Source organism: Anopheles nili, chromosome 3 (assembly GCF_943737925.1).
Source record: "Anopheles nili chromosome 3, idAnoNiliSN_F5_01, whole genome shotgun sequence".
NCBI classification, from domain to species: Eukaryota; Metazoa; Arthropoda; class Insecta; order Diptera; family Culicidae; genus Anopheles; species Anopheles nili.
In genome coordinates, this window is record NC_071292.1 from 38,038,099 (window position 1) to 38,052,730 (window position 14,632).

Below are 14,632 nucleotides of genomic sequence, written 5' to 3' on the forward strand. Positions count from 1 at the left end.
ATGACCTTTCTAGGTTAAACTTATGCGTATTTTTTTGACACAATCGCTTCATTACCATATCCTAAAAATACCCGCAAGTACGCACCTAAACGGCTTTCACCTCCGTGCTTTCAAACATCACCACCGATTACACCAATCAATTCAAAACGACTCGCTTTTTGCAAAAGGGCGTTCTGTTGCCGGACTCAAACAAGAGTGACTTTTAAACGGAGCAAATTGGTTCAAATCGACTGCCACAAAACGGCGTGTCATTACAGCTTGCTCTCGGTGGAACTTTGCCTTTGGTAGAACAGGATTACTAATCACTTTCCTGCTAGTTTTTTTCACTCCCGTCCAGCAACGATACGCAACGAAAAGCGACAAACTTTTCCCAGCGCTCGTGCCACAACGGTGCGCTGTTAAACGGATATCGCTTTTTTCGCTACGCTCCTTCGGCAGCAATGACATTTCATCATGTCCTTGTGAAGTCGCCGGCACGTTCTCAAGTCAAAATGGCCGATTTGGCAGCGCTGCTCATCGTTCAGACAGCCAGCGGCCGATTTGATAAAATGCAATACAAAACTACTTAGCGATAAATCACTATCGAGAGCCCTCCGGCCTTCTTATTCAGCAACTTTGGACCACCGCCAAGGCCCGGCCTGTGGACCTGGAAGTCACGCCGAATTTATTACTAGGGCAATGCCGTCCAGAGAGCAAGCTCACCACCCGGTTGCCCCAGAGCCAAGCGGCCTCGAGTGGCGCAATTGCAAAAGGTCAGGACGACGACGCCAAAGCCTCCCAACAGTCCGGCCTACTAGCCGTCAGACGAACGTCTTTGCAGCCTCTTAGTCTCGAAGTAGGTCAGCTCGGTGGCGACCATTTAGCAGCGGGCATGATTGAGCAAACTTTAAGGGATAATTTATTTTATAAAACGTGCCGCCTGCACGCCCCCCAGGACCCCAGGAGAACCCTTTTGTGACGACTCGAGCTCCCGGGCAACTGCAGGCAATAAACGCACCCAAGCGTGCGCGAAGTTGCGACCGACTGCTGCAAAGCTGAAATGCAAGAACCCAGCACAATAGAGCGCTACTTGTGAGCGGGTGCTGTTTTGCGAGCTGCCTGACACGGCACACTGCATCCATCGGAGTGTGGATAGATTGAAAATTTTCATCGCACCACCGCCATCAAACGGGCTTTTTGAGAGCGATCCTTTGTTCTAACCACGAGCCCTGACAAGCCCCTAAGCCAGCCTTCAAAAGCTTCGCCTTTCATCGGATCCACCGCATCAACCTCGGTGAAGGAAAATCCATCGAATCCTGGCCGCAACTCTGCGTATCGGGTCATAAACTGTGCTTTCATCAAACGCTCATCAATCACCAACTGCACAATTTCGCAGCCCATCGCTGTCGGTGCGACAGTGGCGACATTCGTTTTTATAAATATATCTCCCCGTTTCCGATTTTTTCCATCCACACACCAGCTACATCATTCCACCCGGGTGGGGATTTTTGATGAAGTGTCCTTCTCGTGGCAAGGAGCCCGTTTTCACTCCTTGTTACAGTAGCTCGAGTGACAGCGCCCTGGAATAGCAATGCCCATCCGGGTTCGGGGTCTCGTTTCCTGTTGCACTTGCCTACCACGCGGGACCTGTCAACATCCGTCCTGATGACGCTGCAGTGCATCATGCCACGTGAGCAAAGAAAATGGCGGCCATGCGGGGAAGATTCACTTCCGCCTGACCCGGTGCAGTTCATCAACGTGTAAACACGGGTGCTTTGAGTCGTTACGAGTTACGAGTGATTGTGTGCAGTGCAGGTGTAGGTGTGCACGTGTTTTGTGCGATATGTGTGTGTGTGTGCGTGGCTTAGTGTGCGAATGGGCTCGGATGCGATTGTTGCAGTTGGCAGCCTCGGTCAGAGCAGATTAGATTTGGATTCGTACTCCTGGAAGCTGGTAACGTTCGTCGAATGAGTCGGGCTACCACGAGTGAGGCCTGCCTCACGTTGCAAAAAGGCATCGTAAGGTAAGGGCTTAATTAAATGTTGCATGCAAAATGGGGGGGGAAAGGGCCTCGGCACAAGAAGAAAGAAGAGAAGAAAAAAAAACAATGCGGACGCCTCGCGTATTATCGACCATTATTGACTGCCCGCAAGCTTGGGCTTGGGTGGGAACTGGGACACGGTGTGAAAAAGGGGATGTGCGCACAGGACAATACATATGTGGCTTGACCGCTTGCCCCGCTGCTCAAACCGTCCCTACCTTCCACTATGACCGCACTGTCTTCAGGCATATTTCCGTTTATCAGTGTGATGTGCCCGAGCTTGCCTCCTCCGTTGGTAGTCGTCGTGATGGCGGATTTTTTTCTACGTCGCCCGTAGAATCGCTTTGCACTCGAGAAGACCCTCAAACCCCCTGTGTGGTCCGTCGACGGTGATCAAGCACCAACTGTTCTTTAGCGGCCTTCTAGTGCCCCCTCGAAAAGATACGAAGGATGCGGTACGGCTGATTTGAGCCGCGCCAATCGTGAGGTTCGCGACCGTCGAGGTCAGTACTGGGAAGCAATTGGCCGCGAAATCAATATACTACAAACATGCATCATTTCGCAGGCACGCTGGTTACACGCGGCAGCTCACCAAGCACACTCGCGCGCTCGCATATACACACACGCACGCAGGCACAACTACGCGCAAGACGTTCCACGCAACGTTGCTGCGTCGATTTAATCCCACGTTCACCGTTATCGATCACGGTCCACGTTCGATACGCGCTAGGGACAGCAGGCTAGGGATCCGGTGCGAATCTCTTGAGGCTTCAAAAACCTTTTGGCACCGTGTGAGCGTGCTTTGTTGGTAGGAAAGAAGCGAAACTACGCCACAGCTTGCGTTGGCTGCGCACGACCACGGACGGGGACGATGGGCAAAAATAAAAACGCACACGGCTAAATTAGACGGCCTCACAGTAATCGTAACGCAAACCCGAACTCAGACACCTTGGCGGCGGGATGCTGGCCCGTGTGGTCCTGGCCAGTTCTCGCTAGGGAATTTGAGGCGCAAGCTCTGCAATCAGCACTTGGGCCTGTGAAATTCCCGCACCGTCTGTGAACACTGCACGCCTGCAGGTGAAAAGTTTTGAAAAGTTTAATAACTCCCCACCGAGCGGCTTGGTTGTGGCGAGCTCACTGCTAAACCGACGGGAAGCCCCTTCACGAACCGTTTCCGGGGACGCGAAGAAAGAACCTTCCACGAGGGACCCTGGTGGAGGGGCTCAACCCAGCTAGTAATCCGGCCGCACGCAACCCCACACGAGCGAGAACGCACAAAGAGCACAAAGCGAATGCACACACACACACACCACCGGGGCACGGGGATAACGAGCTTCGAACGGAAATGAAGCCTGGCCCGGATGCGAGCTGATGCTGTGGAAAGGATATCCGCGCTTGTGCTGCGAGGGAAAAATAAGGGATGAGGAACAAAACAAGTCAAACAAGCTACCGACACACCACTCGGAAACGGGCCGCGTCACTGCATTTATTCTTTTTTTTATTTTTTTGTTTGCGTGTTTGGTCCTTTGGTTGCTTGCCGGAGTCGGCACTGAAGGCTATATATGGGGATTCCCGTGCAATTAGGTACCGTTTTTCATGCGTCACAATGCGGATCGAACACGCTCGTTATCAACTCGTGGCCGCAAAACGAACTGCTTCCTGCCGGCGGCGGATACGAACAAAAACTATCGACCACTTGCTAGCGAGTGCAAAGCGAAACTGAACTTCCAGCAAGCGCGCCCGGAAGCTTTTGGCCCCCAAACAGGGGGCTCGATTGCCGATTCCAAGCCCTAACCGAACCGAGCGAGCCTCCGGCCGCAGGACTACCTGAAGCGGCTCACGAAAGAGAGTCAATCGCGATGGGAGATTGGTGAGAGTGCTCGAGAGGACGACAGCACTCTGAGGATGCTCTCCCGGAAAAAGCTCGCACCGTGCGTCGAGCTGATTCTCACGGGCGCCAAATTTGGAGCGCTTTCGGGTCGTTCTGTCCAACAGGGTTTTCGCAAGCTGCCAAGCGAGCTTTTAGCGAAGGAACAAAGGATTTGGCTTGCTGCGAAGCTTTTCAGCTCACTTAGACACTGCTCTTTGCCAGAAGCATCAGGGGAAATAAGCGAAGAGCACGAGCGTGAACGTTTCCCGAGACAAAGTATCGCTCTATTTTCTGTGTAATTCGCTCCTCAGTTCGCGCTTACTATCCACGAAGAATCCGTTTTCGCGCATTGGCCGCTCTAGCGTGACTCTGTTGCGTATACGCGAAAGCTTTCTGGTGTTTTGGTGTTCTTCATGACCCAGTGAAGCATCACGAACCAATAGCAACGAGGGAACAACCAACCACAAGTTGACAGTCTGGGTCACAGCTTGAAGTAATGTTTGGTAAACAATTCGTCTCAGTTATTGAAGTGACTCTTTACGAAGCAAAATCAATCCAACTTGTAAAAGCTCCAATGGCTTTTCGGGATAATAAAAATAAATTAATTCGGGATAAAATATTACATATTCAAAAGTATTAAATCCCTTTAGCACATTCTACGAAACCATATACAACTTTTCAGTTACAGAGAGTTAAACTGTAAATCTTTAAAAGCAGCTGATGCCAACCGATCCGTTTTTCGTTGCAGCAACATATGGTGTGGTAAAATAATTGTGACGACAAAAGAAAACAAAATGTTTACAATATTAGAGCTTTATGACGACATTGCTCAGAACGAACGTCCAGAACGAGAATTGTATTGATGATACCGAACGGCTCCATCCTATTAATAATCCATTTTGGAAGGTATTAACCATTTCACAATCCGTTCCTACGTCGTGGTCTACAATTATTGACAAAGAGCCATCGGCATGAAAGGCTGTTTCGTCGTTTTACAGTTCTAGCCGCCAACGCTGATTGGACGCTAATGGACTGGCAAAGGTCATTTCAACAATACGAACACATAAGATTATCTTGCGGCAGAGCTCCAACAACGCATTATTTCATTTCATCGGTCAACGACCTGCTAAAGGAGGGAAAACACCGTGGCCGAAATATTTAATGACAGTAATAATGTGGCACTAAAAAATGTCCTCCAGAGAAGGTAAACTTATAATGGAAGTGTTTCGTCACGTATTTCTCCGAACAGCGATAGTCATGAAATTGTAATGTACGTATGGTTTAGGGACTTTCGGATCCAGTCCAGGTGACTAGTTCCAGCTGACTAGCGTTTAAATTTTCAAGCAAAACATCTAACGATTGGTATGTTTTGTAGTATTTCACAACAGCTTATCCTAGTTACCACGTAGAAATTCAAGGTTTGAGTCAATTGAAGAACACATAATTAAAGGACGTACAAGCGCTATAATATTTGAGCATACCCCGTACGGGCTATCACCTAATATTCCATAATCTCAACTGTATATGACACATCTTTAAAAAGCTAGAACGTTAATAGACGTAGAATGTTTAACATTAAACATTGACTCCCATACACAATTTAAAAAAGATTATATTACTCGCGTGAACTTTCCATGATGTGCGATCAACCTTACCTGTAAATAGAAACATAAATAAAAAATGATTTAACTATCAACGTTTCGGTTCATCATTTACATAATTTTATGATCGAATAATTTATAAAAGCCTATGAAGGTTTTTGTAAACTAAATCACAACAAACCACGTAATATGATAGACACAATTGAATGGAAATACTTAAGTTACGAATGTAAATTTCTACCTTGTATGTTTTTCATCATGAAATTTTTTTTTCGATTTTCCATGACAATTCTTGTATTGCGAGCTTTCACGGTAGTATTATTTCTACACACACACACACTAAAAAGTGTTTTAATTCTTGATTAGTGTGCCATGGTCAAGAGCGTAGTTAGATCCATTAATCAAACTTGCCAAACCCCGAGTGAAAGCATGTCCAACGAACAATGAAATTGTTCACCCCATCGGTGTAATGGAAGTGAATTTATTTAGCTTAACTTCCTTTTCTTCAACCGCCCGTGTGTTCCGTCGTGGCAGTCAGCCGTGAGGTTCCAGAGGGTGGCCATTGTCAAAAACGGGGTAGTCAAGAACCGCTAGGCTTCTTCCTGCACAGGTACACTTGCAAACGGAGAACGGCCCGTGCGTTACGCCACGCGAGCCCCGTGAAGGGTGGAGAGAATTAGCACGCAAACCAGCGATAAATTCAGTGCGAGTGTAAGTCACGAAATCACGCCCCACGTGTCATGGTTCAGCATGCTTTCATACCACCGGACCCCAATCGGGGAGGGACAAAGAACAACAAGTATCAACAGATTTCAACAGGTTTACCAGCGTAATTTTCCACGCGTCTACCTGTTCGCACGATTGAGCCGAGCGTAATACGATAAAAAAATCAATAAAGCATGTCGCGGTCCACGAGAGGCGATGGCGAGGCGTGGATTTGTTTGTTAAATATTGGCGCTCCATCACTTGCGCTGGAACAGAGTTTACTTTATCAATTTGCGAGGCGCGGTTCTATGTAGAATGTGTGACCTATCAGCAAGATATGTACTCCTAAAGATTCTGCAAGGAGCAAGGAGAAACGACATTCCTACTAACCTTAATAACCTACAACCAACAAGCTCAGATGTTGGTGTTGCTATCTTCTCACTCAAAAAGCGTCATTTACTTAAGATGCTCACCTTCCTTACATTCCATACCACTTCCACTTTCCGTGTGATCTTTTAGAAAGTAATCATTTTAAATGGAAAGAGAAACTCCTTTCTAGAGAGAGACAAATTGTTCTCTTTTTTTTGCTCTCGTCCTTCTCAATGTCAAGGCAGGCAATGTACGGACAAAAACGTCCATTTCTAAAAGGATCCTACTCATGCATAAGCACCGATTCCCGTACCGTCATTAATTGCGGACGGGAACGGAATTCGAGTGTTCGAGCCACCCCTCGTCGTCCAGCATCGTTTCCAGCAGGGCAATATTTTAGTTGCAGTTTGCAAGACACTTACACACGTTCCTGCCATTTGTTTCATTTTCGGGGGCTCAGAGTGGCGTGAAGCATGCGAAGTACATGTTGCTATTCCTGAGCCGGCATCCCTTCACGTCGCCCAAGACGTGCTCCTCCAGCCACAATGTCCGGTAGCTTCCTTCGAGGCACGAATGTGGCGCTCCAATCGTCACCTGCAAGCACCGACAACTGCTCCCAGTGGATTATCTCGGGCGCCCGGAAGGCAGGATGCGCTCGCTAAGCCATGCAAACACGTCCGCCCTTTTGCGCTCGTCTGTCGCATTCGTGCAGCTGTGATTTTGCATCGAAGAGAGACAGTTGCAGTCATCGAGGATGCTCCGGCTAACCACTACTCTGGACTTCTTGAACTATGGATCAACTTTAGTGCTCACGCTTTTGAAAGTGCTCTCCAAACGCTCATCAGCGAAATGTTACATGAACAGTAAGAAAAAGCTAACAGACACAAACCAACGTTGGTACGCTGAGTAATCGGCCCTACGCTGGCTCGAGTGGCAAACATTGGTCTATTTGTGTGTAATTTGTTTGCAAATGTTTATTCTAATTTTCTACCACACAGCCACGTTGCTGTAGCGAGGTTTGACGGATGTTAGTCATAAATTGCAATGAGGCTCAATGTTTACTCTCAATTAAAAGTTTATGAGAGCGGAGCAATGCTCAGAAAAAGAGTATCCATACGTAAGGCTCGGTAATTTCTTTAATGCTACTTTAGAAAATATTTTAACATTTTTTTTTGCTTTTTTGCTGATTGATAAATTAATGTCTCGTTTAATACATTGCTGAAATGCCTTACAGAAAGAGAAAAGTTTCAACATTCTTTTCTGCAGCCAAAACCGCTGGCACATCCTTCCTCTTGTTAAGATTGCATAAAGCTATAATTAATTAGCCCTAGGATCGTTAAAAAGTTGCCTCGAGGCTTCGAGCACACGGATTCAGCGATCCTTCGTGGAAAGAGGAGTACGTGCCGTTCCACCGGTCATAAAAAGAAGGAAACATGTGTTTTCAGTTAGATCTCCTTTTGCTGCTTCCGGCTTATGTATGAGCCAGTGCAAGAGATTATCCGTGCAGCCGACTTTCAACACCAACCCTCCGTAATTTGTCGCTGAAAGAATTCATGGCGTACGTAAGATGCAGTTTTACCCAAGATAAACGTCAACATTCCTATCTGATTCATTGTAAAGCGCCTCGTAGCGGGGCTTATCCTCGGGCGGAATGCTTTTCAGCCATTATTTAGTACCCTATTCAGTAATCTTCGCAACGCAACACATTTTGATGTTGAAGCTGAAAAAGACGTCAGTTAAAAAACAGAATCTACAGCAAGGCATGAAGTGACTCGGTTGGAATTTATGTTTGAGAATCTATACAACATTCCAAAGCATTCCAGGTTCATTGCGGGTATGAGGGTGATGAGAAAAGATTCTAAAGTATGCGCTTTTATCAAGTCATCAAGAAAAAGGTAATCGTAAGAGAAGCTAAAGGACATGCATTTTTTTTAAATATTGATACGCAAAATACAGTGTGATGATTTCCCCTTATTATTTTTTTTCAGTGTGTGTTTTATGCAGAACATAGAAATAAATAACGTGGTAATTTGATCTGATAATAAACTAATTCTCAATACTAATAAATTGATGAAAACTAATCTGGTTGTTTAAATAATCAAGTAATAAAAATAATATGAGCCCTAAAAAAGAGAACGATTCATAAGAAAACATGCATTAGGTAAACAAATAATGTAAATAAATGCATTTCTATATATATATATATATATATATATATATATATATATATATATATATATATATATATATATATATATATATATATATATATATATATATATATATATATATATATATATATATATATATATATATATATATATATATATATATATATATATATATATATATATATATATATATATATATATATATATATATATATATATATATATATATATATATATATATATATATATATATATATATATATATATATATATATATATATATATATATATATATATATATATATATATATATATATATATATATATATATATATATATATATATATATATAGCAATGCCCATTTTGTGACACTTTATTTTGGTGCCACTCCACTTGTACCCAATCGACGATGTCGTTTGAAAAGAGCGTACCCTCTTGTGCCGCTTAAACGACAGCTTTTTGGAACGACCAGATAAAACGTCGTCCTCACTCTCGGTATCCATATGTTACACCTGTCACCGGCAGGGAAACACATTATCCTCACGCTTGCTTCTTGCCATCTAACGCCCCGTACATCTCGAAGATGGAAGAAATCTGCTCGGGAAAAGAAAAATATAATGATTCGACGGTTATCGATGCCCGGAAATGCAAGTGGAAATGGACGCATCCTATCCCGCATCCCACAATAGCGTCGGAGAAGCAGCAGAAAGAAAAACCACCCGCACAAACACAATTTCAGCTCAGGAAAGAAATGGAATGGAAGTAAAATTCATCATCTGCTGTCATAATTGCGTTCGGATGCTAGAGTGTTCTTGCAGCCGACCGAATGAATGGAGCATCCGTTCGCCGCAAAGGTGTCTAAGCGTAGGAAACGCCACGCCGGAAGAAGCCCTCCTAGGGACAGACTCACCGACAAAAGCGAAACGGAAGAAAATGGGGCAAAATTTTCCTCCTTCCTTCCGCCAGTCGTCTACTTTCTCGCGAAACTCGCATTTTTTTACCACACTCACACACTCCCCCAGTCACGCTAAGCGGAGACGCGAACCTTCGGAAAAGGCGATTGGTGAAGCATGAACCATCGGTTGAAAGACACGGACAGATTTATTACCGTTTCGTTCGAGCATTCTTCCGTCGCGATCAAAACATACATCACAGCCTTCAGATATCGTCGTACAAGTTGAGCAATTTATAACTTTTCGCAAAAAGTGACCTATTATTTTTCTCTTTAACTCGTAGTACTTTAATTTCTTTTGATGTATTAGATTCCTTGTTCGAAATATCCTAAAACACAAAAAAGATATATTTTTACAAAAATGTTAAAGATGCAATAGAATATTCATACAAAATTGCATATATACAAAATGCAATATTAGACAGAAGCACAAGTTCCTTTAATGCTCTACGCTCCATGCACAAAATATTTAAATGAAATAAAAGGCTGTATCCTTACAAAAGTGCTGAGCAACCAATATAATATTCGACTAAAAATGCATGTAACGTAATATTAGATAACCTCAATCATTTGATTCTCCATGACGGTACAAAAACGCTGATTCTACGTCAATTCCTTAGGATGCTACCAATCAATTAGCGTCTATCATTATTTAACGCTGGGATTTGATATAATTACAGCATATTTCGTTCAAGCTGACTCATGAGTTTCTGAGACAAATCATGCCAAACCGCAAGTCACTCGTTGTGGAACACCAAACACTGCAATCAATGAACGGAGCCCCGAGCTGAGATTGACAACACCGCCGCACGTCAATTGCACCACGGCAGCATTTAAACCACGGTAGAAAAAAAAACGTTTGTTGAGGAAAACATTAAACTCATCATTCACCTATCGACGCTGTATCGCACCCGCTGCTGATGAGCACCTCGGGGCCTGTGGGTGTCGAAATTCGTATTCGTCACAATAAGTGTCAAGCTAATGTGCCTAGGAACATATCGCAAGACCACGGTTCCTCCCAGCCTGCTAAGGGCAAAACTATCGATTTTCCTATCACGATTGGCACGCGTAATCATTTATCAGAACTGCCCGTGTTCGAACCACTTGAAGAAAAACCGTGATGCATCGATGAGTGATGTAGGAAAAACGATGACAAAAGTAGGCACCGGTGAAGAATATGATGCTGCCGGAAAATGGCCATCTCATTCGGCGTGATTCGTCAATCATTTTTTGACACCGTTTAAGCAAAAACACGGTTCTCGGTTGCACGGTCGATGCCTAAAACGGTTCGGACACAAACGGGACAGAGCCTTAGGAAGAGAGAAGGAACGAGTAGCAGAAAAACAACAACATCCATGTAATTGACGACAAAATTTATGATTAATTAAGCCATAAGGAGCCCCTTTTTCAACCAGCTTATTTCGTCAAAGGCTTCAAATGTGGATTTTTCAAGAATATATATATATATATATATATATATATATATATATATATATATATATATATATATATATATATATATATATATATATATATATATATATATGTATATATTATTTTTAACAATAAATTAACAGCTTCGTAAAATTAATTATATGTTTCAATAAGATAAATTATGATAGATAACTTCTGCTTTCTCACTTGACGCCAACCTAATTTTTAGATAGTAGATTTAACCAAATATAATAAAAAATTACAGCAATTCATCTTATAACATACATCTTATGATGTTTTGTATAGATTTTGTTGAAATGTACTACATAAACATACTCTGACAATATATATATATATATATATATATATATATATATATATATATATATATATATATATATATATATATATATATATATATATATATATATATATATATATATATATATATATATATATATATATATATATATATATATATATATATATATATATATATATATATATTAATATTTAGATCAGCGATCTTTTAAAATCCCATCTGCCTCGCGTTTTTTATCCACATAACGCCACGTAACGTATTCCATTATTTTGTCATTTCACTTTTCCGCCACATTTATTTTCCAAAACACAACACTTTTCCTGTGCAAATTTTTTTCTCCTCCTAATCGCAGCTCCTCAATCTAGCATTCTTGACAAAAAAAACCGAGCACTTGAATTTTTAGAGCATTCCCGTGTTACATCCCTAAGCATGACGGACAAAAAATAATAAAATGGGAGGTACGTTCCTCAAGAGGTTTAAATATTTACGAACAAAATGTGCGTGAATGCGTCGGAGGAAGCTAGCCTTCAAATGCTTTTCTTTGTCTCTAAATGCTTTCTTTCCACTCTGCAAAATACCCGCGCTGAAAGTGTGCCGGAAGCCCTCGACGCCTTGGTGAAAGAGATAAGAAATTGTAGCTGGTGTGCATTCATTTCCACGTCCACAAGTCACCAGAAGAAACCCTCGGAACACACAGAACTCAGCGGACCGTTGGGACACATTGAAGAGAAATTGTGAGGCTGGCGATCAAATGGGGCAATAATCATCCGCTCAACACCCGTTAACGCCGGCAAAGAAAATTCCCGCAGGACGCTTGAACAATGGAAAAACGTTGTTTGTTAAGTACAATCCAGGAGACAAACTAGAGGAAGCCGCTGAGAAGAACATTAGTTGTCCGATAACAGATGAATTCGTATGAAACCCAACCGGTAACGAAACGGGCTCCATATTCGAGGTAAAGCAGCATTGCTGATGATAATTCGATTGCGAATGTTTGCTCAGTCTACTCGATCGGATTAAGTCACCCGACCATAAATCAACGGGGGATGCGCTGCGTTTCGCCGGTGACATTGAAGACAGCACCAGATACGTGAGTTTGAAGCTCAATTGGACGCGCCAGTAGTTGTCGGTGTAATAAAACACCGCTATTGACACACATATTGACAAATTGAATGCGTCAGGGAGGCGATGGAGGGATGGATTTATTCGTATTCACTCGCGTCGGGAAAACACAATAACAACCATTTCAGGACCATGAATAAAAATATGTCAACTCGACAATTATGCCGCTTGTTTGTGATCTCGCAGATGCTGGGAAATAGCTACAAATAGCGCTCAGCACCGAAGGACACTTGATTTACGATTCAAAACATGCTCTCATTTCAAGGCAGTCCGATCGATCGCTTCAAGATACGAGACTGGAAAACACACTTGTTGGCTTACTGTTACAGTTACGGCATATTTCAAGCTGTTGTCACGTATTCATGATGAACCGTCTGATATATTGTTTGGCCCAACTCAAGTTAACAGACACTTTGCTGGAAAATTCTACCCCATTCAGTGCTCTAGACTTCTTTTAACTAATTTTTCTTAAGCTTTTTCTTCTCGCTTTCAACATAGCCTACATGCAATCTTCGCAGAGATATATGCAAGCTTTAACTCGTTTTTCTTAAGCTTTTCTTCTCGTTTCCAACATAACCTGCATGCAATCTTCACAGAGATATATGCTAGCTGATATTATCACATATTAATGAATTATAAATGAGCTATCTGCCTTACAAATGAACAGCAGGCTGTCTGCGTAACTTTTGGAAAGTCCCAGCAAAGGCAGCTTTATGTTCTCGGACCGCAAACTAATTCCCGGCAGCATCTCGCTCTCCAGCCACGCTTCGTCTCCATACACCTATAGCGCCTTACAATGCTGCCATAGCAAAAAAAAGGACCAACCTATCCGACACCGACAGAGCTCAGTTTCACGCTCTTCCTAGCTCGTCAAGTACGTGTAGTGAGCGTATGTGAAACGACAGGCCAAATCCAGGAAATTATTCGTCGTGGGATAGGAATGGGGACGGTCCTGAACACCGCAAATCCATTTTAACGCAAAATCCGAAATTCACCCGTGCACATGGGAAAAGCAGAAGAAGCTGAGGAAAAGAAGAAGCAAAGCAAGATGGTAAGCCCTTTGTTCGAACTATCCTGACAATCGAATAGATCACATGCATTGCACGAGCGGCTGCACGGTCCATGCATATTGCATACGTAATGTGATAATGAATTTTAATTATGGACCAATATTGCTTCATTTGACTCGAGATAGACTATGGGCCAAATTTTACTCCTACACACACATGAGCTTAGATGCAGTGCAAGTAACTTTATTGTAACATATTTATTTGCTGTTAGTTGTTGTAAACTAATTATGTTAATTTTATAGCAATCTTCATTCTTTCAATAACCAACCAATAACGAAATTTATGTTCAAATCTTCTCATTCGGCCTTCCCTCAATAAAAGCACGTAAAAATATTTACTATAACTTGCCAGATTGCCTCACTCACTGAACAACTGATGCCACAGGTAAAAATATCCACTTTCCACATTGCGATGCTGGACGCGTTTTGGCTGTAGGCTGATGCATATTTTAACTGCGTTACGCTGCCAGTACCGAAAATGTTTTCCTACCACAAACAATCCCTTCAGTGACCTGGGCAGCGAGGACGTCCGTTTGCCGAACGAAAATCAACATTCACCTACGGCAAATTGGGTCAGCTAGACTGCCTGTTTGCACCTGAATTTCGTACATCGACCTGCAACGGGTAGTAGCTGACCGAACTGATCTTGTTATGTGATGTCCGGTACAAACGTAAGTAAATATAATTTTATCTCTATAGTATTCATACCAATTCATAGCGCTAGTATGATTCAAATTTTAGTTACATTAAAACCATGGTACAAATCGATGGTTTGTAATACAACTTATTTTTAAAAATAAGTATTTTGCACATACTTTTTATATCTTGAATTTGATATCTTGAACGAAAAGAACCATTATAAAATTAAAAACACGTTATAAACCAATAAAATTAAGAATATCAGCAAAACTACTCTCATGCAAACTTATTATTAAATCCTTACCAAAATAACAAATATATGATTTATTATTTACATTAAACACATATGCGTGGGAT

General features: G+C 42.5%; 1 protein-coding gene across 1 annotated transcript in view; it reads right to left on the bottom strand.

Annotated features, from left to right (window-relative positions):
- Positions 1-14,632, bottom strand: part of LOC128727206 (band 7 protein AGAP004871) — a 48,585-nt gene that overhangs the window by 16,028 nt on the left and 17,925 nt on the right. The gene's annotated exons all lie outside the window — the stretch shown is intronic.